The sequence below is a fragment of the Pectinophora gossypiella genome, chromosome 16, assembly GCF_024362695.1.
Source record: "Pectinophora gossypiella chromosome 16, ilPecGoss1.1, whole genome shotgun sequence".
In the NCBI taxonomy this organism is placed as follows: domain Eukaryota; kingdom Metazoa; phylum Arthropoda; class Insecta; order Lepidoptera; family Gelechiidae; genus Pectinophora; species Pectinophora gossypiella.
In genome coordinates, this window is record NC_065419.1 from 7364168 (window position 1) to 7387506 (window position 23339).

The 23339-nt window shown below is 36.6% G+C and overlaps 1 protein-coding gene across 2 annotated transcripts in view; it reads right to left on the reverse strand.

The window, feature by feature from the left end:
- The window catches only part of LOC126373593 (uncharacterized), a 70320-nt gene that overhangs the window by 25288 nt on the left and 21693 nt on the right, over window positions 1–23339 (reverse strand). Inside the window, exon 1 of one of the 2 annotated variants that reach the window (XR_007567329.1) lies at window positions 9921–10259. The exons of the other annotated variant lie outside the window; for it this stretch is intronic. The gene's annotated coding sequence lies outside the window, so the exon portion shown is untranslated. Of the gene's footprint in view, window positions 1–9920; window positions 10260–23339 lie in introns of those variants that run through there. 2 annotated transcript variants of the gene reach the window in all.

Consider the following 23339-nt stretch of genomic DNA (forward strand, 5'->3'; position numbering starts at 1 on the left):
GTACGTTATTACATTAGAAGAAGCTTGATCAACATCCTCGCTGTAGACTTATCCTAGGTTCACGGAGTCACAAAGAATAACTAGTGAATGAAACGCTGATGCGTAGTGTCTACTGGGACTTCAAAAAATGTAGAATAAAAAGCAATATTCTTTCATCAAAACAATGAAGTTGGCTGGTAAATTAATCCTGTACAAAGGAGTAGGCATTAATAATGCAAGACTCGTATATTATACCATGTATGTATATTTACGTCACATATTTCTACGTCAGACACGAGGACTGTACTACGAGAACAAAAAAATAGCCTATATACGCCCCACTGCTGGGCATAGGCTTCCCCTTAATCAACCTTTGGAGGGAGATTACGAGGAAAGGTCAGCAAATTACGGAAACGGAAGTAGGTTCGGTAGGAAGGGCAAAGAAACGAAGCTCACGTCAGATAACAATAAAACGGATTTAGAAACGGATTTTATTTACTTCTAGAGTTAAATAAGTACTTACTGATGTTTATTATTAATTGTATTTGGAGTTGGGATTTTTGTACCTAATGTTCGCGTATGTACGAAGACGTTTACACAGATAGGATCTATCGTCTAATGTTGGAGTTGTATAGTTTTTTTTCGTGACTTATTGTAGATTTATGCGGTACTTAAATCATGAAATTAACTATTTGGCCAAAACTAAAGTAGAGCAACTTCCGATTTAGTAACGTCAGCTAGGATGACAGCGGGGTGTTCGGAATTATGAATTTTGCACGTTGCATTGAGAGATTAGGCTCTAGACGAAAACAAAACTGAAACAGAATGTCGAACAGTAAGTTAAGCGCTGAAAAAAGTGCATCACATACATTAATAAGATCATGACTATATGCCAATTGAGGTAGACAGAACATCCATCGCAAGAAGAAGTAAGACAATGCTCACGTTTCAGCGAGCTTTCTGTTAGGCCAACTTGATAAGTAAAAAAAACCAGAGAAATTTACATCACTTTGTTAAATTGTCCTCCGTTCTACACTACACTCAAGACGTGAGTCAATGTACTGGTAGAGTAAACATATTCTCATCGCTGTCCATTTTAATCCTGGACGTTGAGGGAAGTTTGTCCGGACATTATCATTCTTTATATCGAGATCCTGTTTGTTCGATTAAACGCGTTTGCTTAGGACACCGACCAAATTGATTTATGATGAGTACTTGACCGAAATATGGACGTGCTCCTTTATATTTATCGCTTCGAATTAATATAGAATTATTGCGTTCGGAAAATTTTGATAGGTCAGTAAATATACAAATGGTTTAATTGATCTAAAATCATGTGACATAATTGGGCCGTGTACTAGGTTCAATATAAATTGTGAAATTCTGATTACTTAATAAACACAGGTCTAAAACTAACATAAACCATTTTTCTTTTTAACTTATTTATTATATACTAATTTTAGTCAAGAAAAACGTATTCGTAAACGTAAAGGAAATAAGTCCGACATATTATCACGTTTTTCTGTGACGTCACAGTGTGCTTTTTCATACTATCCTATTGATCTACTTATTTGTCTTATGTATCGCATAATCAGAATTGAACTTACAACTAGTATATACCTACTAGTATTGGTAGACGAAAATGTAGGTAATTATCTAAGCATGCATGTGCATCAGTACCCATATCAGCCTGTCTAACGAACCATTGAGCCCTGTTATTGAATAGGGCGATTAAATTACGACATGCGTTATTATTTTACTTACTACCCGAATTTTGTTTATAAGCACAGACCTGTCGGACGTGTGTTCCCAAGTTCGAATCTCGGTGGGGCCACATCACAAAATTCACTTTGTGCTGTGGCATATTTGGTTAAAGTAACATGATCTGTGCTTCGAAGGGCACGATAAGCTCATTTACTTAAGTGAGTAAGTAGTTGTTACATTACCAATGTGCGAGGCCTTTGGCCGCCCAACAGTAACCTTAACATCAGGGTTGATGAGGTCACACGAGTGAAGTACAGAAGAAGAAGCGCAAAACTCTAGTTACTTAAGTACTTAATTAATATTTATTTTAAACAGAATGGAATCAGTAACACACTGACACAGAAAGACAGAGAGAGACTCGAGGCCTTGGAAATGTGGTGTTGGAGGAGGATCGAAAGAATAAGTTGGCTTTGTGTCCAACTATGGTTACTAATGAGGTAGTACTAGTAAGGGAAAAGAGGCAAACATTGAGCGTTATTGAGGACAGAAGAGGCAAGATGATTGAACACTTTATAAGACACGACGAATTTATTAAAAACTTCATGTAAGGGAATCTACAAGGGAAGAGAGGAAGGGGAAGCTTACGTGGGACAGATTAAAGAGAAGGTGAACGTCGTGTCGTATAAGGAAATGAAAGTATTGGCCTTTGATAGCCAAGAATGGAGAATGCTGCATCGACAAGAGCGTGGCTCAAATTAAAGATGATAAGAATATTATCAGTATATTTCCTGATTTTACTGTTTACGTATATTGTTTGCTTTGTTTATCCCTTTCACGGGCAGAGACCATGGGTCATTGATGGTTCATAACAGATAGTATGACACCTTGGAATCGGAACGTCAGTAGACGTTCTATCCTTGAAAGTGTTATATTATGTTTTTTGTTTCACAAAGCCACGGAATACGCCATTAGAGACTATAGCACTGAATAATTATAAACCGATACAGTTGTATCACTGAGAGTTGTCGCCGTCCGCGAGCGTGAATATCGGATCGCAATACATATAAACAAACAATCGTACATATTGTTATTGGAAACTTGTTGGAGCAAATTGCATTAATTTCTCATTTGCCAATTCAATCGAACAGATGAAAATTTCACAGATGCGACATGCATACATAATATCTAGATGAAGGGGAGGCCTTTGCCCAGTAAACAAACAAACAATACAATATAGTACAAACATATATATTGCACAATTAAAAACGCCGCATCGAAATAATTCATCTAAAAAAGCAATATTGGAATTGACATTTGTACATATAAAAGTAAGTGCGCAATGCAAACAAATGCCAAATAGCAATATTGCTTTTTTAGATTAATTGCTTCGATGTGGCTTTTTTAATCTCCCAGAACGTGTTAGACACTATTGTGCATTTCAACGATATGTCCGTGGAGATATGGCCCATTCACTATGTGTACGTACAATATTATGTAGGTACATTTGTTGTATGTCGCTGTTTCCGGGTAGCAGGCGCTGTGATAGCCGGGTAGCTCACCTCGAAATTTAATTAACCAGCGCCACCGGCCGGTAATGCGTCGGTCACTACATTCGTTAGTCTCTATTTTGCAACATATACCCTAGACAGAGCTGACATAATTGTTGTTTAAATTTCCATAATTACACAACAGCCTCCGTGGTCTAGTGGTTTGAGCGTAAGGCTCACGATCTGGAGGTCCGGGTTCGATTCCCGATGGGGACATTGTCAAAATCACTTTGTGAGACTGTCCTTTGTTTGGTAAGAACTTTTCAGGCTTGAATCACCTGATTGTCCGAAAAAGTAAGATGATTCCGTGCTTCGGAGGGCACGTTAAGCCGTTGGTCCCGGCTATTAGCCGTAAAAACAACTCTACCAACCCGCATTGGAGCAGCGTGGTGGAGTATGCTCCATACCCCCTCCGGCTGATTGAGGGGAGGCCTGTGCCCAGCAGTGGGACGTATATAGGCTGTTTATGTATGTATGTATGTACACACATACGGTAGCTGGTTGGTTTGTTTGTAAACGTCACCTTGTTTAAATGTCAGTTAAATAAGTTCATATTTACTTTATGATGGTTATAAACTAATACAGGCGGGTTAAAATGGCCACGTCGAAGCAATTCATCTAAAAAAGCAATATTGCAATTTGACATTTGTTTGCATTACGCAATTACTTTTATATGCGCAAATGTCAAATTGCAACATTGCTTTCTTAGATGAATTGCTTCGATGTGGCCATTTTAACCACCCAGGTAGTTAATAAAATGTACGTAAGACGCTCTTTTGCACCGATAGAGCGAATACAACATTATTAAAATGAGTTTCAATAAAACGTGATCTAACTTCCGGTTCTTCTTCTATCGTCTGGGTTGTGAAGTAGAGTACCAACCTCATCAACCCTGGTGTCAGGATTACTATTGAGCCGCCAAAGGCACCTGACATGGCTCATGTAACGACTACTTACATACATCAGTAAGTAGTAACCGGGACCAACGGCTTAACGTGCCTTCCGAAGCACGGATCATCTTACTTTTTGGACAATCAGGTGATCAGCCTGTAATGTCCTAACCAAACTAGGGATCACAAAGTGATCTTTGTGATATGTCCCCACCGGGATTCGAACCCGGGATCTCCGTATCGTGAGCCCAACGCTCAACCACTGGACCACGGAGGCCGTTAAACTTCCGGTAGTACTCTTTCAATTTACGTGCCTTACCATCGACAAAGCACTCATCTACTCGTAACCTAAAAAGGCATGCAAAACCCAAAAACGGGATAAAACCAGTTCTTTTTTTGAATTCTCCGTGTACAGTTCACCCGCAGCATCGTTGATGGAACTAAACTGCCAATTTACCGGCCGCACAAAGGTGTTCTGTTCCAACCGGCGAACGCCACCGGACGCCCGTATCGCCGGACCGACACCCGTAGATACACTATTGTGCATTTGATGGTAACTGAAACAAAGGACCTCGCCTACCTAAACATCCATTAGTTTGTATGGGGTCGTTTTTGATAGTAGTCTGTAGTGTGATGGCTGAAAATTATTTGATATTTTCTAGGTCTGCACGGTCCATTGCTGATTCGTTAAGATATATTTCAGTCGTAAATAGATAATTTAATAGATATAAAAGGAAATGTTCTAAAATGAGGACACCTTAATTTAATATAGGATTTATAGTAATAATATTATTTTAATCGGGTTTGAATGCCGGTTGGGACTTTTTGAGTTTAAATTCTTGTTTGGATCACATGTAATTGATGTCAGGTGGTTCCAGGATTTATACCGGGACCACGACTTAGTCTTGAAAATACAGACAGACACAAATCGATTATCGTTATATTTCGGTTCATTTATACAATATATTCATATATTTTTTCGCATATATTATATTATTCTGATGTATGAACTAGATTATTGAAAAGTTTCGTTAAAATAAAACTAAAAAAAAACTAAATTAAAATAAAAAATATTTAAATGATTAATTAATTATTCTTTATTCGTGTGGTTTTATAATAATTATGTTATTTTATTTTTATTACTTTTAGCAGTGTGTAAGGAATGTTATATGGACTATGATGTCTGAATTAGATTTTTTTATTTAATTTTAAAATCAATAATGAGTAACGAACATCAAGACATACTGACTCCCACACGGACATACATCCTCACAAACTTTCGCGTTTATAAATCTTGCATCCTTTCCGTTTTCCGCACTTACTCAGATGAGTAAGTGACTATCACTCTCTATCTACTGGTCCCAGTAGATCTAACCACGATCGGAAGCCAGCGAGGCTATCAACGTGTTATCAAATCCAAATCTAAACGTAATATACTCAAATCTAATGCTTCATCTTTAAAAATAAGTTAAGAGTAAGTACATAATATAAGAGAAGAAACAGTCACAGAAACCATTTCATATTCATTTTATATCATTGTTTCGTTACTTTATACTTCCCCTGTGTATATTTATGTACGCTTCCTGTACACGAATACACAGAAGAGAAATAAATGAAATACATTTTTTATGATTGCTTTTTAATATAACAAGAGGCGAAATGGTAAATCGTAATGTACCTGCTGTACGTTACTCCACATCGCAACATTCTTATATAGCCTTTTACGTGGAGATTAGTAAATGGAGCAAGAATATATTGGAAAAGTCGATTCGATTTCTTCTGTACCACGCGCGATGGCAAATTCTATTATTCGTCAAACGTTGTAGCCAGACAATTGTGTTACAAGCTCCAGATTTAGACAACAAATCAATTTCCGTTACTTTAATTGGAATGAAAGCGAAATAAATTGCCTGTAATGATTTTATTTGCGGTTTGGTAAGGGGTATTTTTCTTGATGTCGCGTTGTCATGGTTACCGAGTGGCAACACTGGACAAGAGGGCTCAAAGGGTCTCAGTGAAAGGGAGTCTCTTGAGAGTAGCGCTCTGGCTCTGCGGCCCTCACGCAGAGCCCAATGTAACTTTACAAAATTGATGTTCAAGTAAATTAGTGCTCTCTTTCTTGATTGAAAAATATATGAAATACTTAGGCGTGTTCTGACTTTATTCGTTTAGTTTTGACCGCGTCGATAATATTTGATGCTTTGAAAAATTTTATTCACTGGTACAAAAACGAGCCGTGCAAGTAGATTGAGTAAGTTTTAGAGAACTTACGGTTAGAAATCTATTCATTTATGAAAATTATTTACATATTATAAAACTGTATATTTATGAATTTAGTTATTTTACTTAGCGCCAGAATTCGCTTGTATCTCTAGGGACTTCATCCGTAATCCAGTTCTGTAAAACTACCTACATCTATACAGCCACACGTCTCGTAGGGTAGCTTATCAGATAATTGACTGCAACAGCGACACGCCAGGAATGCATTGACGGATCCCCAGTGCCGATTACTGGCCGCGCTACCTGATCGCACGACCCTGGCATACTAAGTCGACGACGTTTGCTATGGAAATTGGAGTATTAAGCAATCTATTGGAAGTAATGGGATTTGATGTCAAGGAGATAGAACTTTACGAAAAAAGAAATACATTTTAATTAACAATTAACTTTAAAAAACTATATTTTTGTTATAAACCTAAATTAAAAATATTTAGTATACCTATTTTACTCATACCTTCCCATAGGTATGGGTCTTTGCTTAGGGATACGGGTGAAGATCTCAACGGTTTGTTTTTAAAAGCGGAGATGGGAATCATCGGTACGGCAATGCAGGACGGAAGGAGCAGGTTACAGAGACTATAACCAGGGCACCTGACAGAGAGCAGCAGTAACTGTCATTACTATTCAGAGCCGGATGACAGGAGTCGTAGTACGGCTTTGAAATAGACTACTCTGGGCTCCTTCTCAGTCATGTCTGACAGAAAACTGCGGGGCGAAAGGCAATTGGAAAACCACTGCTCTATTTTTCCTTAGAAAAGTAGCATGAAGAATGCTACACCGACAAGAGCGTGGCTCTTGTAACGCACCCCCCCTTACATAATAATATACTATAATATAAATAAACCCCACACACTCAATCCACGACTAAACTGACCAGGATTCGACCCTGGGTTAAAGTCAAACTAAGTGATTAAAATGGCCATTATTATTGTTGTGATCGTCTAGTATAAAGGTAGGACCTTATGTTGTGTTTTGTAGTAACTCAAATTCTTTTATATGAAGGTAGCTGAGTCAGATATGAATGCATGTTATTGAGGGCATGTAAATAAAGAATAATACTAACTTAATATACTACATATATACTACTTAATAACAATACAAATAGGTTATAATTGTGTCACTAGGGTACATAAGAAAGTCAAAGAATTATCTCAGTAATAGGGCAATGGAATGTAAGATATTATAAATATTTATAGTTTAAAAAAAACAGTTAAGTCAACGCCAAGCAACCCTAAACTTAATGACACTGATTAAAGCTTATAATTAAACAAATTAAACAAGAGAGACTTACAAGAAGGTAAGAAATAAATTAGTTATTTAAAATATGTTTAGGAATTTGGTTTTATTATTGTAAAAGATCTAGGAACACAGGAAAAGGATTAGAATACCATACCAACAATGTAATAGTATAGGGTGCCGTTTCGAGCCCCGACCACGCTCACCGGCGAATGAGGCCCTACCCTGATTTAGGCCCCTCTCCGAAAGAAACATATAGGTTTTTTATGGAATGATAAGCACATAAAATATGTGACATATCAGGAGCATTAGGTAAATAGTTGGTAGGTAAAGGGAAGAGCTTCCCAACACCAATTTCACATATGTAATAAAATTATTTAAGTTAGACAGATTTACATCCAATCTAACAACACAACTCATTGTGATGCATAGTTAGCACCATAACCATGGCGCAAAAAGGTAAGTATGTGAGCGACTTAGCAACCGGAAGCCAATATGCAGCTACTCATCACTGTCCTCCCCCCAATACACCACAGTGCAAGAGGATCAACAGAAGCAGTGACTACCGAACTGGATTGACCCCAAATATACTAAGCAAAAGGTCCCTAACAAAACGAATGAGCGACTTAGCAACCGAAGGCAATACGCAGCTACTCATCACTGTCCTCCCCCCAATACACCACAGTGCAAGAGGATCAACAGAAGCAGAGACTACCGAACTGGATTGACCCCGAGTATACTAAGCAAAAATGTCCCTAACGTCCCTACTATGGCTTCAGCGGCATTGCAATAACACCAGCCATAGGAATAAGTATGAGTGTGAGATGGATGGTCATGAATATGATACCAACCATGAATCACAAGAATATATGCAGTCAAACTGGATGTAATTGTTATGCATAAATGCATTATTGCAATAATATTGCATATTAGTAAGCAAACATGTCGCATAGTGAAATCAGGCCAGGTAAACCCCCGGACAAGGTATAGGTTGTAAAGTTTGGTATGTCACAAACTAGCAGCAGTGACATTAAGGTGTTATCAGGTAAAAGAATAGTAAAATAACACAAATAAATTGTGTTGAATTGGTTTGTATATCAGTGTAATCAAGCCAGGCAGGCCCGGACAATACAGTAAGTATATAGAAGTCATGTTAAGTCACATAGGTGAAATAACAACACAGATTCAGAGTATATAAGTTTATTCAAAAGCCTTCATCTCATGGTATCCAGACTTTTATAATTCAATTCAAATTAGTAATTAATTGTATTATTTACATGGCTTGATAAGCCACAATAAGCTGATAGGTCCAGAGTGGGTCATAATAAATTTACATCATAACACAAGAGGACAGAGTTGACCCATACCATACAATACTGATTATATGGCATCGGCTAGAGTCTTCATACTCGAAAGCATCGCCACGCACAACCGCTCATCAGGAGGAGGCAATCCAACCTGACTATCCAAGTCGCAGCGCTGGCTCGATACTGATTATCTAGCTTCATCTCATATTGGCGGATGGTCATCCTGTCCCAATATCAGAAAGAAGGTCATGGATAATAATATCTCACCGCCCCACTCCTGTAGATAGCTGTATCTCCCAAAGCACCACTATAGAACAATCCAGAACCATGTTACAGTGGTAACAACAACTGTTCCTACAATTATTCTACATTGACACAGTGAGGTAGCAGGCCGTAAACCATAAAGGTTCACCCTGTGTAACTTCAGATTGGTTTTCGAATAGAATCCTCAGGGGAATTCTAACTACAATAAAACACAGCAAGATTACAATCCAACCTGGACCAACAGTCTAGGTTCACAATATAAGGTAAAAATCTAAATCCATGAGGTTACCTCTAAAACAAGGATACCTCATTCTGCATACTGATCTCCCCATCTCCAGGCAATAATTATATTACCTCGAAATGTGAATCGCAACATACAGAACTACAAGAAGAACATTTTTGTTCAGTCTATGCGGCAATATGTACAATTTTCATTGTAAACATTGACACACAGCCCAAACATAACCAATAAGATAATAAAATCCAGTCAGAATATATCGCAAGCAGTCATTCCCTACGCGTCAGTAAAGTGTCAGTCAAAAAGTTAAATAGATAAACATACATAAACTACATAAAATAACATAAATAATAACAAAACACAAACAAAGGTAAACAATCACAAGCAGCACATGATCCCTACGTTCGCAAGCTTCCCTACACACTTTTGACACATCCTACTCCTATCGGGCCCTATCTTTAGCGTAAAATTGTACCTGTCGTCTGAGATCTGATGATCTCAGACCTGTTTCCAACGATGCCTGTAAGAAAAAGGTAATTAGTACACCACACTTCCTATTTTAAAACCTAACAAGGTCCCTACAGCGCACTCCGCGGACTTTTGTCGGACAAAACCTACATATTTCACGTAATCTACGCACGGAAACTAATTCTAATCCCTATTCTAGCGCGGTAGACGATCAGCTACACCACGGAAGGTTCGAATAGCTGATTAAAGAGCAAATTTACATATTTTGTCAAAATAATAATCGCGCACTGTAATCCTGAGCTACGGAGCTCTCAAAAGTCGCGACAGCTGGTAATCCAGCAGAACGCATCCCTCCAACTTACAGAATAGCTAGTCCGACTTGAAATTCCTAAACCGGCAGCACCTCCTGCTGTTCTTGCTCCGAGCGAAGTTCCTTAAAAAATCGTGCAAAACCCCTTTTATACCCGTTATGCTCCGTCCCATCTCTCAGGCAATCGCGATATTGCTACCACTAGCGTCTCAAAAACATCCAAATGACATTTACCCGACATTGACAATCGAGGTATTTATTGAAAATCTCATACTTCCTATTGACATAAAAATATTCATTAAATTTTATTTTTATTCCTAAGTAGACTATAATACTAATGCTGTTATTTATTTAATCAAATTCTATTTAATTCATCAAATCAAAACTGCAGAATTTTAGATAAAAAATATATCCAATTTTGTAGAATTTCTAAAAAGCCAAACACTCGCTCGACCATTTGCCTGACGTTTCTCGCACACATCTCTAATTTACATAATCTACACAAACCAAGCTCCTCAACCTTATTGGCTGTTTCTCTGTGTACGCGAAAAGTGGCGTGACTTCTGGATTGTTCTATTTTAGGGTCTAAAACGCGTACAATACAACACCTTGTCAACAATCCAAAAACGGTTCCGTTTTTGGAGACAAAAACCATGAATAATACCTAAATTCCTCTATATCTCTTAAACTGTGACAATTAGGTAGCTGAAACTTTCAAAAACAATGCATCTCCATTACCATCACAACTACAAATTCAAAGAAACACAATAAATCAAACATTTAAAAAGATCCCCCACTCTACAAACCCGATCCTCCAATGCATGTTTTGGCTTGTCATTAACAACGACAACATACTAGCAATATAAAATTCACGATCAATTCACGTTCATGTTTTTGTTCACTAAATGTTCTTTCAATTGTAGGCACGGAACCCCTCAAAATAATGCGATTCACACTTGGCATTATTTTAGTTTTACTTTTTTTTTCATGATTTTTTCAATTTTCGCGAATTACAGTTCTAAAAAAATTAGAATAATATTTTAAACGATAGGTACGAACTTCGTTTGCTTTATAAATCAATTTCAACAAGAAATACTACGTAATATAGCTATTATTTTCAATTTTATAAAATATACCAGCTCAAAACCCTTCATTCATATATTTTTACATCGACACCCTTTTGGTGCTTGCTACTCCCGCGAAAATTCAAACTATCCTAATGTCTATTTTTGTATTTTAAATCATTTTATTCCATAATTTCGTACATATTCTTTCAAAATAACATCCCTATCTCGAATCCTAATTAACAAACTCTAAAATTTCGTATACCTTTTTATAATCTATGTATTCCTGTGACGTAAACTGAACATATCCTTCATTCGTTCTCACAGTTAAACAAAACAGTTGAATCAAGTAGTGTGGTTTGTATTGTTTGGACAATTAGTGTACTTTTTGTGTTAAATATAATTATTAAACCTTTCAGATTGTGTTTAATATGACTACAGAATAGTGGGAATCATAATGGAAGGAAGACAAAATAAGATGCAACGTACGGGTTTTAGCTACAATAATTAGTAAGATTGAAGACTTCTTGACGATGTTTATAATGTATCCTATAAAATATTCACTCACCAGGTAAGAAATTAATAAATACCTTTTGTATTCGTTAAGTATTTTATAGAGAAATTCGTAGTGCAAAAAGTCACTGTTTCAACCATTTGTTCCAATTTTTCTTATGATAATTTCAACTATCAAACAGCAATCAAGCAAAATTTTATTACTTAACTCCATGTGTGGAGAGATAGTTCTTATCAGGACTACAAGAATTATTTGAATCTGTTTAGGATTTAATGAGATATTAACAGATGAAATTTTCAAATATTCCTTAAATTCCTACACATGCTCAGTCACTAACAACCTTGTTTTATTAATGAGTAATATAATAATTAGTAAATTACATACCTACCAGACATGAAATCAACCAATAGTTTCTGGACTGATAAATAAAATATAAAGTTATTAGCAAAACGGTTTCGGTTAAAACTGGCTTTCATGATGAGATTTGATCTCCCTTCATAATCTTTTGAGAATAATAATGAATCCTACTCCTATTGTATTTACATGTTTTTATTAGTTTATTAGAGTCCTGTGAATTATAAATAATACCTGTAGAAACAATAAGTAAATGCAAGTCATCGTCTTAGTAGGTACTAGACAGTGATTATGCTCTTACATAAAATTTACCCCTAATTTCAGTTATTAATTACTTTCAGAATCGTCCAAAGATCCAGGAGGGACAGATATCTACTCCAAACCTGGAATCTGTTGCAGAATATTAAAGAAAATTATGGGAAAACAAATGTGAATGACGGACAGATTTAGTAAGATGAAAGATTTAAGCCTACGAGCACACTACTGTTTCTCACATCAAAGGTACATTGTTAATTATGAACATCAATAGTAAATAAAGCAGTTTTGGAGAAAAATAGTATGTTTCATTAATAATACCCTAGTTGATTATTTTTATTGATATCGTACAGCTACATCTATTGGCAAGCAATGGTACTACAATGACTTCTAGCTAACAAGCTGCCTAGAAATGAAGTCCTGCTTTTCACAAATGTCAGTCCTTTTCCCACTCCATCTATGTACGAGTAGATGCACTTATCCAAATCTATTCCCTAATAGATGGCGTTAAATTTATAAAAATAATAAAAAAAGTTGCCTTATAGAAAACATTAGATTCAAATTAAGAAATAAATAGTTTCATAATGGTATACATAAACATAAACAGCCTATATACGTCCCACTGCAGGGCACAGACACACATAATGGTCACTAGAATATCATTAACACTTCCATATAGGTTTGTGCATACATACATAAACTCACACCTACCTCTCACCAGGGCAAGCTGAGACCATTGAATTCCTTTTGTTTGTAGGTCTATGAAATTATGAAACCTAAAGGTACAACAAAGCCTACATGTTTCTCAAAGTTCTAATTATGTTTTCCCTGTCTAAAGTCATTAAAAAAATAAAGACGAAAATAATAATAAATGTAAAAAAAAATATTTCACCCCATAGCTAAACCTTTTAGTTACTGTTAAGTACCTACTAACTTTTAGACAAATATATGTACACATTATTGATGTACATTAAAGTTTATTGAAAATAAACTAGATGACTCCAACCGCGACGATTATTGTGGTGCGTTCTGTTACACTCTTAAATTTGTGATGATGGTCTATTTGGGATAAAAGTATCAGTTTCAGAGGGAGCTTCAGAAATTAGTTAATGCCTTAACATTTTATTGTCTACGAGTAGTTATAACAGGCGCAGTCATAGTGCAGATTGTCCATTCACTCACAGTCCTATCAAAGCCCACTTTCAGTTCAACATCGAAAATTAAAGTTTACCTAGTGCCGAACCGCAAACAAGCGATGCGGACTTGGTAATTCCAGCAAACGTTTTCATAGGTTAGCTTTAAAATTGCACTGTTTGTTATGATTCCACAAGTTTCGGAAACACGCACCCCCTCGTGAAATTCAAATTTACCCGCTTATTATGCGCACTATCATCTTCATTCAAATACCAAACGCATGATGATACGTTATAATATTCTCATTTAAAGTTGTTCGGTTGTTCGGCATATCAGAGATATTGTAATGACAGTACAAAGATATGGTAACAAGCCGTCGCGAACTAATATCGACTCATCATGCATGCATAAACTTGGAGGGCGAACACAGGAGTATACACCCTCCCTCGAGTGTTGTCGACTTTAAGCGACTATTAAAGGTGGATTTACCCTGTCGAACCCTTTTTAAATGACTTATTATAGCAGCGGTTAGTTGGAGGGCGAAGGTAGTTTCCAGTTTACGCATGTGTAGCAGCATATCGCTTATTTTAATTTAGAAAACTATTTGAGGCCTTCGTAACATTTTCTCAGGCGACGGGCTGGTCGCCTATTGTCACCACAATCATGGCGCATAATAATATCCAGGTTTAGCACAAAAATGTTACATAGAATAGCATTACGCCTGTATCCCCGAAGGGGTAGGCACAGGTGTATATACTAATATACACCTACTTCTCGCCAGCAATTATTAAGTCCAATGTAATAGGGGCTATTATCCAGGCACAAATCCTGGAAACCACATGATATCAATTTTATCTATGAATCAAACATGTATTTAAACTCACAGAATCGAGTCCAGTGGTTCAACGGGTCTATCTAGCACCGTAGGCGCGCGACTCTTTCTCGCCTCGACATACGTCACCCGTCACTCTCTCACAGTACTGCACAGAAAGAGACAGACAATCTCTGTCGCAGCAAGAACGAGTCGCGTGCTTCCGTTGCTAGGCCCGCAGAGCCTGAGTCGAGATTCGAACCCGTAACACTAAGAACGGAACAGAACTGCGCAGCAAAAATAGCTATAAGTCGTTTTCTGATTACTCGTGGCTCTTCCAACCCTATTAGGAATTGTAGGAGTTCGTTTAATATATATAGTAAAATAAGATTTTACAAATGTTCATCCCTTTTTTTTGGACGTGACTTATTGTAGATTTGCCACAGATGGCATTAACTACTTGGCCGGAAAATGTTCATCCGTATGTTAAAACTTAGTAAGATACCTACTAAAATATTTGTAATCGCAACCATTGAAGCAGATAATCCAGAATCCGGACATAGCCGGTGTGGATTCACCCGGTATTCCCGGGTGTCAATCGCCCGGAGCCGAGCCGGGTAATGCACAAAGGCACCGCTCCACAAAGGCGGCATTAGCTCAGTCCAGGAAAAATTCAATCATATTTCCACATTCGTACAGTTCGTTTGCGATGCAAAAAAATCAGCATTTTTTGTTTGTCTCGAGTCTCCTTGGATATAAATGCGGTGATGTTTTATAGGAATTACTTACCTCGAAGTAACGGCCACCGTGGTCCAGTAGTTTGATGGTTGAGCTCACGACCCGGAGGTCCCGGGTTCAAATCCCGGTGGGGACATATCACAAAAATCATTTTTGGTTAGGATATTACTGGCTCATCACCTGATTGTCCGAAAGTAAAACGATCCGTGCTTCGGAAGGCACGTTAAGCCGTTGGTCCCGGTTATTACTTACTGATGTAAGTATGTAGTCGTTACATGACTCATGTCAGGGGCCTTTGGCGGCTCAATAGTAACCCTGACACCAGGGTTGATGGGGTTGGTATTCCACCTCACAACCCACACGACAGAAGAAGAAGACCTCGAAGTCATACTCGATGTCTCGACTAGATTTATTTCTTTGACGTGACTACTTGGTCGAACTACTACTAGATAGTTGACGATCAAAATCCATTGAGTAACCTTGAATCCATTCACTTACTACGGTCATTATTTATTTATTAAAACATTTTGTCCATTTATAATGATTCGTTAATTGATACCATTAACATATGCCCAAGCTATGCAACAATACATTAGCATATATGGATGTTTGATTACAATTCATCTGCATTGAACTATTGTTTTATTCTATTACCGGCTTTCAAATGGAAATTCCCTAATGTATAAAATATTTCGTCATCGACGATATAATTAGTGCCTAATGTCCAAATTAAGCCTACGGGATTAATGCAATATAATATTGTTTAAATTACACATTCATTAGGGATTGATATTTTGTGGCGGATAAATAGAAATGAAATTAGCCTAATTCTTTAAAAAAAATATTTTATTATGAGCTCTGTTTATTTGTTTTAGTTTTATTTTAATTTTATTTTTGTTTTGATTCATATTTTTCAAATATTTTTGTTATGTAACTGTTTTGTTTATGGTGTAAGTAAATAAAGTTTTATTTCGTTTATTCTTTAAAATAAAGTTAAATTCCAGTAAACTTCTTGTGCGCTTGCACTTCTTAAAAAAGAATCACAGCTCATATATAGCGCTCATTGGCTACTCTCATTTTCGGAAGAAGTATAAATTAAGTGAATAATTTTGAATTTAGAGCTTAAAGTGTGGACAGAAATGGTCATCCTATAATCTGCAAGCACAACGTCGACAATAACCTATTGTATGTGTATAGAATAATATCAGCGACCTTTGTGTACAAAGAACTAAGTTCTATTTTAAACTACGTTGTGTAGGCAAGGCATACAAAACACGTTTGCATAGGACTTCAGCTGGAAACCAATACGGGACTATTTTTATTTGAGACTGATTTCCTCGATGCAGTTTCTAAAGTATTGGAAAATGGGTTGAGGGGACGCGGATTGCTTATTACAATCCCTATTCCGCTGAAAAATCTAACAATACAAGCTTTTCCAATATCTAGGTACAGTATCTATTTATTATTGTTATTTTCCACTGTTAAAAGTCATGGAACTGAGTTGCAATTTCGTTGGACTTTTGCTGCACAGCAATTTAGTCATATTAAACTTAAAATAAACTCTCATTATAAAATTTTGCAGGGTTATTGATTTCAAAGACAAAAGAAACAGGGAACTGAGAAATAAATAAACTAAATTATATTGCAGATTTTGAAGAGATTTTTTATTCCTTAGTTCTTTCAGTTTATAGATTTTAGCAAGGTTTTTTTGTGTTATGTTAAAATCACATAAGGTTCCAGGACAGCTGCAACACCTTTATATCAACAATGTGTTAATTTAATGTAATAGTCTTCGACATTATATTTGACTTGCAGCGTCTTCTTTACTTTACTACAGTCTCAAGACTATTGATATTCTGTACAGAATATCGCAGTTTAATACAACTTAAGATGTCAGACAATAAGATAATACTAATAGGTATTGGAGAAGTTAGAAACTTGCGCCCTTCGAGACACTAGTCTTCAATAGACTGCAGCCGTTTTTGGTATTTATTATATTCAGTATAATAGTATTGTATTCAGTTGGATATAATGAACTGTATTCAGATAGGTGGAGTCCCATCATGTTAGATGCGACCAGATCGATTAACCAACCTCCACGTTAGGTACGGCTGACTCATAAAAATATAGAAAGTTCCCTATGTACACTATTTGCAAAATATGTGCCTGTGAACCAGTTATACAATACAAGAATTATCCAGGCACTATCTACCAAGATACTTATTAAATATTTTCACCAAACCACAGAAAGGATAGTAGAGATGTTGAAGTTACAAATAGCAGTTTTCCTACTCTAAGTACGTGTAAATTGCTGCACTAACAATGGAATCTAAAATTGTGAAGCGTGCACGGGTTGAACTAACAACATAATTCAATTGTAACCAGTCGTTGGAACTCAACATCGTGTTGGCACCCGGCTGACCCGGCTGGCACGCCTCTGGTCTCATTCGTCGCTTCAAACATATAAGTACATAGTTCTGATGCATTATTCTCCCCTTATGAGAGTTCAACTTTAATTAAGACTAAACAACCACGCTTCTCGGCTTTTCGCGCTAAACTTTGAGATGCAAATGTTGGAAGTTTTGTTCTGTTAATAATTTTAATTGGTTATTTATCTAATACGAGTAGAGCTGCTAGCTTAGACCTTATTTTAGTGGTGGGATATGTTATAGTAGGAAACGACGTGCGATGTGAAATTTAAATACTTATTCCACGTACTTAGATGTTTTTGAAGCAATTTTACAATACAATACAAAAACTCTTTACTGCACTTAAAACAAATATCAAGAATACACAATTATAAACAGTTAGGTAGCAATTTTACCGTTTTGATATGAAAGTATCATTTTATCTGTATTTTCGGCCAGTTTTCTACTACGGTACACCTAAGTTCGTTTGATTTCAAATATTCACTGAAAAAACTAAATTTGTTTATTATTCTCATGTATCAATATCATATTAACCTTCCATAAGCCACAAAATGATACGACTACCCAATATCTACGGAAAGCAAAACAAACAATAATACATAACGACCAAACGATACCGTCTTAAATTAGCTTCGGCCGGAGAGGAATCACGTCTCATTTTCCCGTCCTCACAATATCATTAGAGCAGTCATCAAAACGAAATTGGGAATGAATGGGCCTCTTGTGGCGGCGATATCGAAAATATTGGACCAAGTGGGGACGAAACAAATAACCAACGGGGATATTGCCGAAGTGAAAGACGCGCCAGATGAGATACACCGAGTGGAGTCTTGTTGACATAGTATACACGCAAGTGGATGTGGCCGTGTCCGTGATTACGTGGATTGTAAAACAATATTGTGTATCGTAACATAACATAAGCTCACAACTATATCCCAATTGGGTATGTAAGTACGGTATTTTTGAAGTTTTAAATGAAACGTTACGCAATTATGAAAACATTGAATAGTTGTGCTTTTCATGCAGTTGTTAATTTTTTACTATTTAAAAAAATATCTCTAAAAAGTAGGCTGAATGACGTTATACCTTTGCCTTTGCTTAGTTTGTATTAAAATTTTAATATTGACAGTTTGTTAGGGTAACGGTGGGCGGTCCTTAAGAGTGCTTAAGCCCAATAAGATCGCAAAACGAACTAAGCGTGGTATTAATAAATTAATCTCAGCTTTGAGACTGCCCTCAAGATCATGTCATTGTGACAGTTCTAATATAAAAATAGAGACTTGAGCATGGTCTTGAGGGCAGTCTCAGCTGAGATTAGTTTATTAATGGCCCCGATTCCTGCAGACACCGCCTAATTTTATTTTAAGTTATATCCGTCATTTTCATATCCGTCGAAAAGGAAAGGGACGGATGATTCACAGCTCTTAATTTTAGGAAGAATGAGTAAATGAATGAATAACCCGGGCGAATCAAAAGGTACGTCGCTGGTATGCAATCCGTTTGACGTGCTGTCTACTTAACTATGTCGGGTTATTGACGGATGTAAAATTTTTAGACGGTTGGTTTAGATTTGTGCTTAAAATTGACGTGTGTTCCATAAATTTTATGCTTGTCGATTACCCGTCCCTTTCCTTTTCGGCGGATAAGAAAATGACAGATATAACTTAAAATAAAATTAGATGGTATTTACAGGAATTAGCACCATTACCACCCTAAGTTCCCACCCTCACCGAGCTTTGTGTTAGACCAACGTGATGATGAGCTGTATCGCCGTCTATAATGGCCGAGACAACTGTGTTAGTGAAAACTGCAATTAAGATAAATGAATAGCTCATTGGTGAAAATCCGGTACCGGGGTTTGAAAGCGGCACTCCTCGTTTGGGAAGCAAGCCGGTGGTGTTCTTTATCTTAGTGATGTGTTTTATGGTATTTTATTGACTATAGAAGTGTCAACTGCTCAACCGGATTCTTCTTCTATCGTGTGGGTTGTGAGGTGAATTACCAACCCCATCAACCCTGGTGTCAGGGTTATTATTGAGCCGCCATAGGCCCCTGACATGACTCATGTAACGACTAGGTACTTACATCAGTAAGTAATAACCGGGACCAACGGCTTAACGTGCCTTCCGAAGCACGGATCTTTTTACTTTTTGGACAATCGGGTGATCAGCCTGTAATGTCCTAACCAAACTAGGGATCACAATGTGATTTTTGTGATTTGTCCCCACCGGGATTCGAACCCGGGACCTCCGGATCGTGAGCACAACGCTCAACCACTGGACAACGGAGGCCGTTACCGGACCGGATTTATCATGATAGAAAACGCACCCCCTACATACAGTCTGATATTAATCAATTTTCTATCAGCAAGTTTTTATAATCGGATTCTTAGATATTTTCGTAGATTATCCGCCTTTATAGACTAGTATAATAAGAAGGTGTGTAAGTATTCAGTGCAAACACACATGTCTTGGGATCTAGGGGGTTAAAATGGCCACATAGAAGCAATTCATCTAAGAAAGCAATATTGCTATTTGACATTTGTTTGCATTGCGCACTTACTTTTATATGCGCAAATGTCAAATTGCAATATTGCTTTCTTAGATGAAGTTCAAAATAATTATTTTGTACCTATTTTTCGTGTTGTAATCCCACCTTGTTTTGTGAGCCTAAATAAATGAATAAATATCTCTTGCCAAAAATAAAACACTGTAGTAGTGGCTAAGGGACCGCATTTTCGTCTCGTAGGTATCTTATTCGTATCATAAGCGTTGGCCTGGCAAATAACCTGTCACTATGCAATTCATATGATTTATCTCGAGTATCTCGACCTTAGATCTCGACATATAGTCTAGTAATACCTGCACGATCGGGGTTACTACTGTTGTTTAGATAAAATAATCACTCGTTTAGAGTTTCTTTTTCGCTTTTACGCCCTTATGAAATGTTCTTTCTTTGTATTTAACTAGTGAGATACAGATAGCTAGTAAGTATGTATTAAAAAAACAAGAAAGATTAACGTGACGTAAGGCAGCATTGGGTTGTCTAGATAGCAACATGACTAACTACATTAAAAACTATATCGCAAAATAACTAGAGATATCTAGAAACATTGGGGTACAAATTAATTAATTAATTTATTTATTTATTCAAGTAACAAGACTCATTAGGGCTAGGGTTAGGGTAGTGTATAGGGTTAGTTAGGGGTAGTAAATGGGGTACTCTGAGGACATAAAGACCTAAAGAGAATAGGGTAGTTTCCAGCTAGTCAAATCAGTTACTTTTTACTAAACGTCAAAACACGAAATTACTATGGAATTTGTATGAAAAAGTAACCTCGTCATAGAAAAACGTGACGAAATGTCGCACTTATTATTACATATTTCTTTATTAAAATTCATAAATAAGTTAAACAGAAAAAAATAAAACGTTTTTTGATACCTTTACATCTATTTTTATTTAGTAATCAGAATTTCATAATCTTTGACCTAGGGAAGTTATCAATTATAATTAATAGTCAATGGGTGTTTAGGTATGCAGGTCAACCGTACTCGATGTTGTTGTTCGTATTACGTACTTCATTACTACGTATTCATAATTCACCGCAGGAATAACGGGTGGGTTGTTGACAGTGTACAACAAGCCAACGTACATGGATGGCGGTATTCATTTTAGAACACATGAATAACTTTATAATTTGAAAATGTTCTAAAAAATGCGACAATTTATATTCCAAAATATAACTTAATAAAATATTTTATGCGTTACTTGTGACAGAGTTTTACTTTAGTTTACCCGGGGGCTAGTAAACTTTTATTTTTAAAAAACAATAATGCAGTTTGACGTTTGCGCATTATAAAGTACGCAACGTCAAAGATGTCAAATAGCAATATTGTTTTTGGAATAAACAGGATCGTAGAGTCTACACTAAAAAGTTTGAATACTTAGTAGTTTTGATCGAACTGCCGGTATGTATGTTCAATATTCGTGGTTTGATTAAAAAAAATAAACTAAGGGAGGGTATTCGGAACATCACCGGACAATCATTCTCGTTAGGGCCCCCAGTTGGGCGCCAATTACCACCAGACTCGGTTTGATTGCACGGAAAATAACTGTTTGCGAATACCAATACCGCTATTTTGAGGCTTATTTTGTATTTGCAATACGGGGATTATTTAATATACGTACTACATTATGTACCAACAAAAAAAATATTAAATTAAAAAAATACGTAAGAACCTATTTTCCTCAATTAGTTGAAGATATTTTCCTGTAGTTTAGTTTCGCGGTGTTAAATAGCTGGATTAATTGGATAATCCGTATTTAGATAAAAATTTTGTCGTTTATTTAGTGTTTTTTTTTCGTTAATTTTATTTTCGCCCTAATTCTAAGTAATTATGTAGGTACTTCGGTATTTTTAAAATCCCAAAATAACCTTAATTGAATTAGCTTTTTTCTATTTGTATAAACACTTTAAGTTATTCTTTATTCGTCTATGTTTTTATTTAGTTTTAAATCCGTAAATAATTTCCACTTTACCATTTTCGTAGATACTTTATTTTTTAGGAATGTGTATCGAAAATGCGAAATGAAAATGCAGCTCTAGTAATTTATTACGTAGAATCATAAAGTAACTTTTTATTTAAGCGGTTAGACCAAAATTCGTCGCATATAATAAAACAATTTATATTCTGACATCAAACATATAAAACAAAGGCACAATTGTACATTTTTTCGCTCCACTCCACAGTGGGATGAGCATCCACATTACGAACCACATATATTGGACCAGGGTCGGATTAAGTAGTGATAATGTGTTAAATTAAAAAAAAAATAACTAGGTAATTAGTTTAAAAGTAAATCACAACAACTTTTAGGAGCAACATGTAATGATAGACTGGGAGAAATCAGAACGGAGGCGACATATATTATGTACTTACATTAGATTCAACACATACATACATAAACAGCCTATATACGTCCCACTGCTGGGCACAGGCCTCCCCTCAATCAACCGGAGGGGGTATGGAGCATACTCCACCACACTGCTGCACTGCGGGTACGTGAAGGTGTTTTTACGGCTAATAGCCGGGACCAACAGCTTAACGTGCCCTCCGAAGCACGGAATCATCTTACTTTTTCAGACAATTAGGTGATTCAAGCCTGAAAAGTTCTTACCAAACAAAGGACAGTCTCAAAAAGTGATTTCGACCATGTCCCTATCGGAAATCGAACCCAGGCCTCCAGATCGTGAGCCTGACGCTCTAACCACTAGATCAACACAAAGACGCATAAATCACACAAGCGCTTCATGAAAAATCACATTAACTGAATTCCTTCAACATAACCTAGATTTCGTTAAATTAATTTCAGATAGGAACCTTTGGGCAGAGCGCGCTCAGCGGAGGTCTTTTTTAGTTATAGATGGACGAGGGGCGTAGACCTGGATATATTAAAATAATGTGAAAAAAGAAATGTAAATTGAATATTAAGTAACAATAAAATAGAATCGAAAATAAATCTATGTAAATGTAAATTGTTACTGGCAATAAATTTATTTTATTCTTATTCTTAAAATCTGACTCGGACGGGACTTCAACCCGCGGCTCTTGTCAAGCCGGGACGAGCGTGTTAACCGTTACACCACCTGGTCCTCCTGTCTCTGCGAAATTCTTCCGATCTATTGTATCGTCATTAAGCCGACGCTGCCGGCGCCATCTATCTAGAATATTGTTTACTAATATCTTTGTGAGTTTCCCTAAGTGTAAACAGGTAAATGTTACAAAAACTAGGACCCCAATACCGACCCCGAAATAT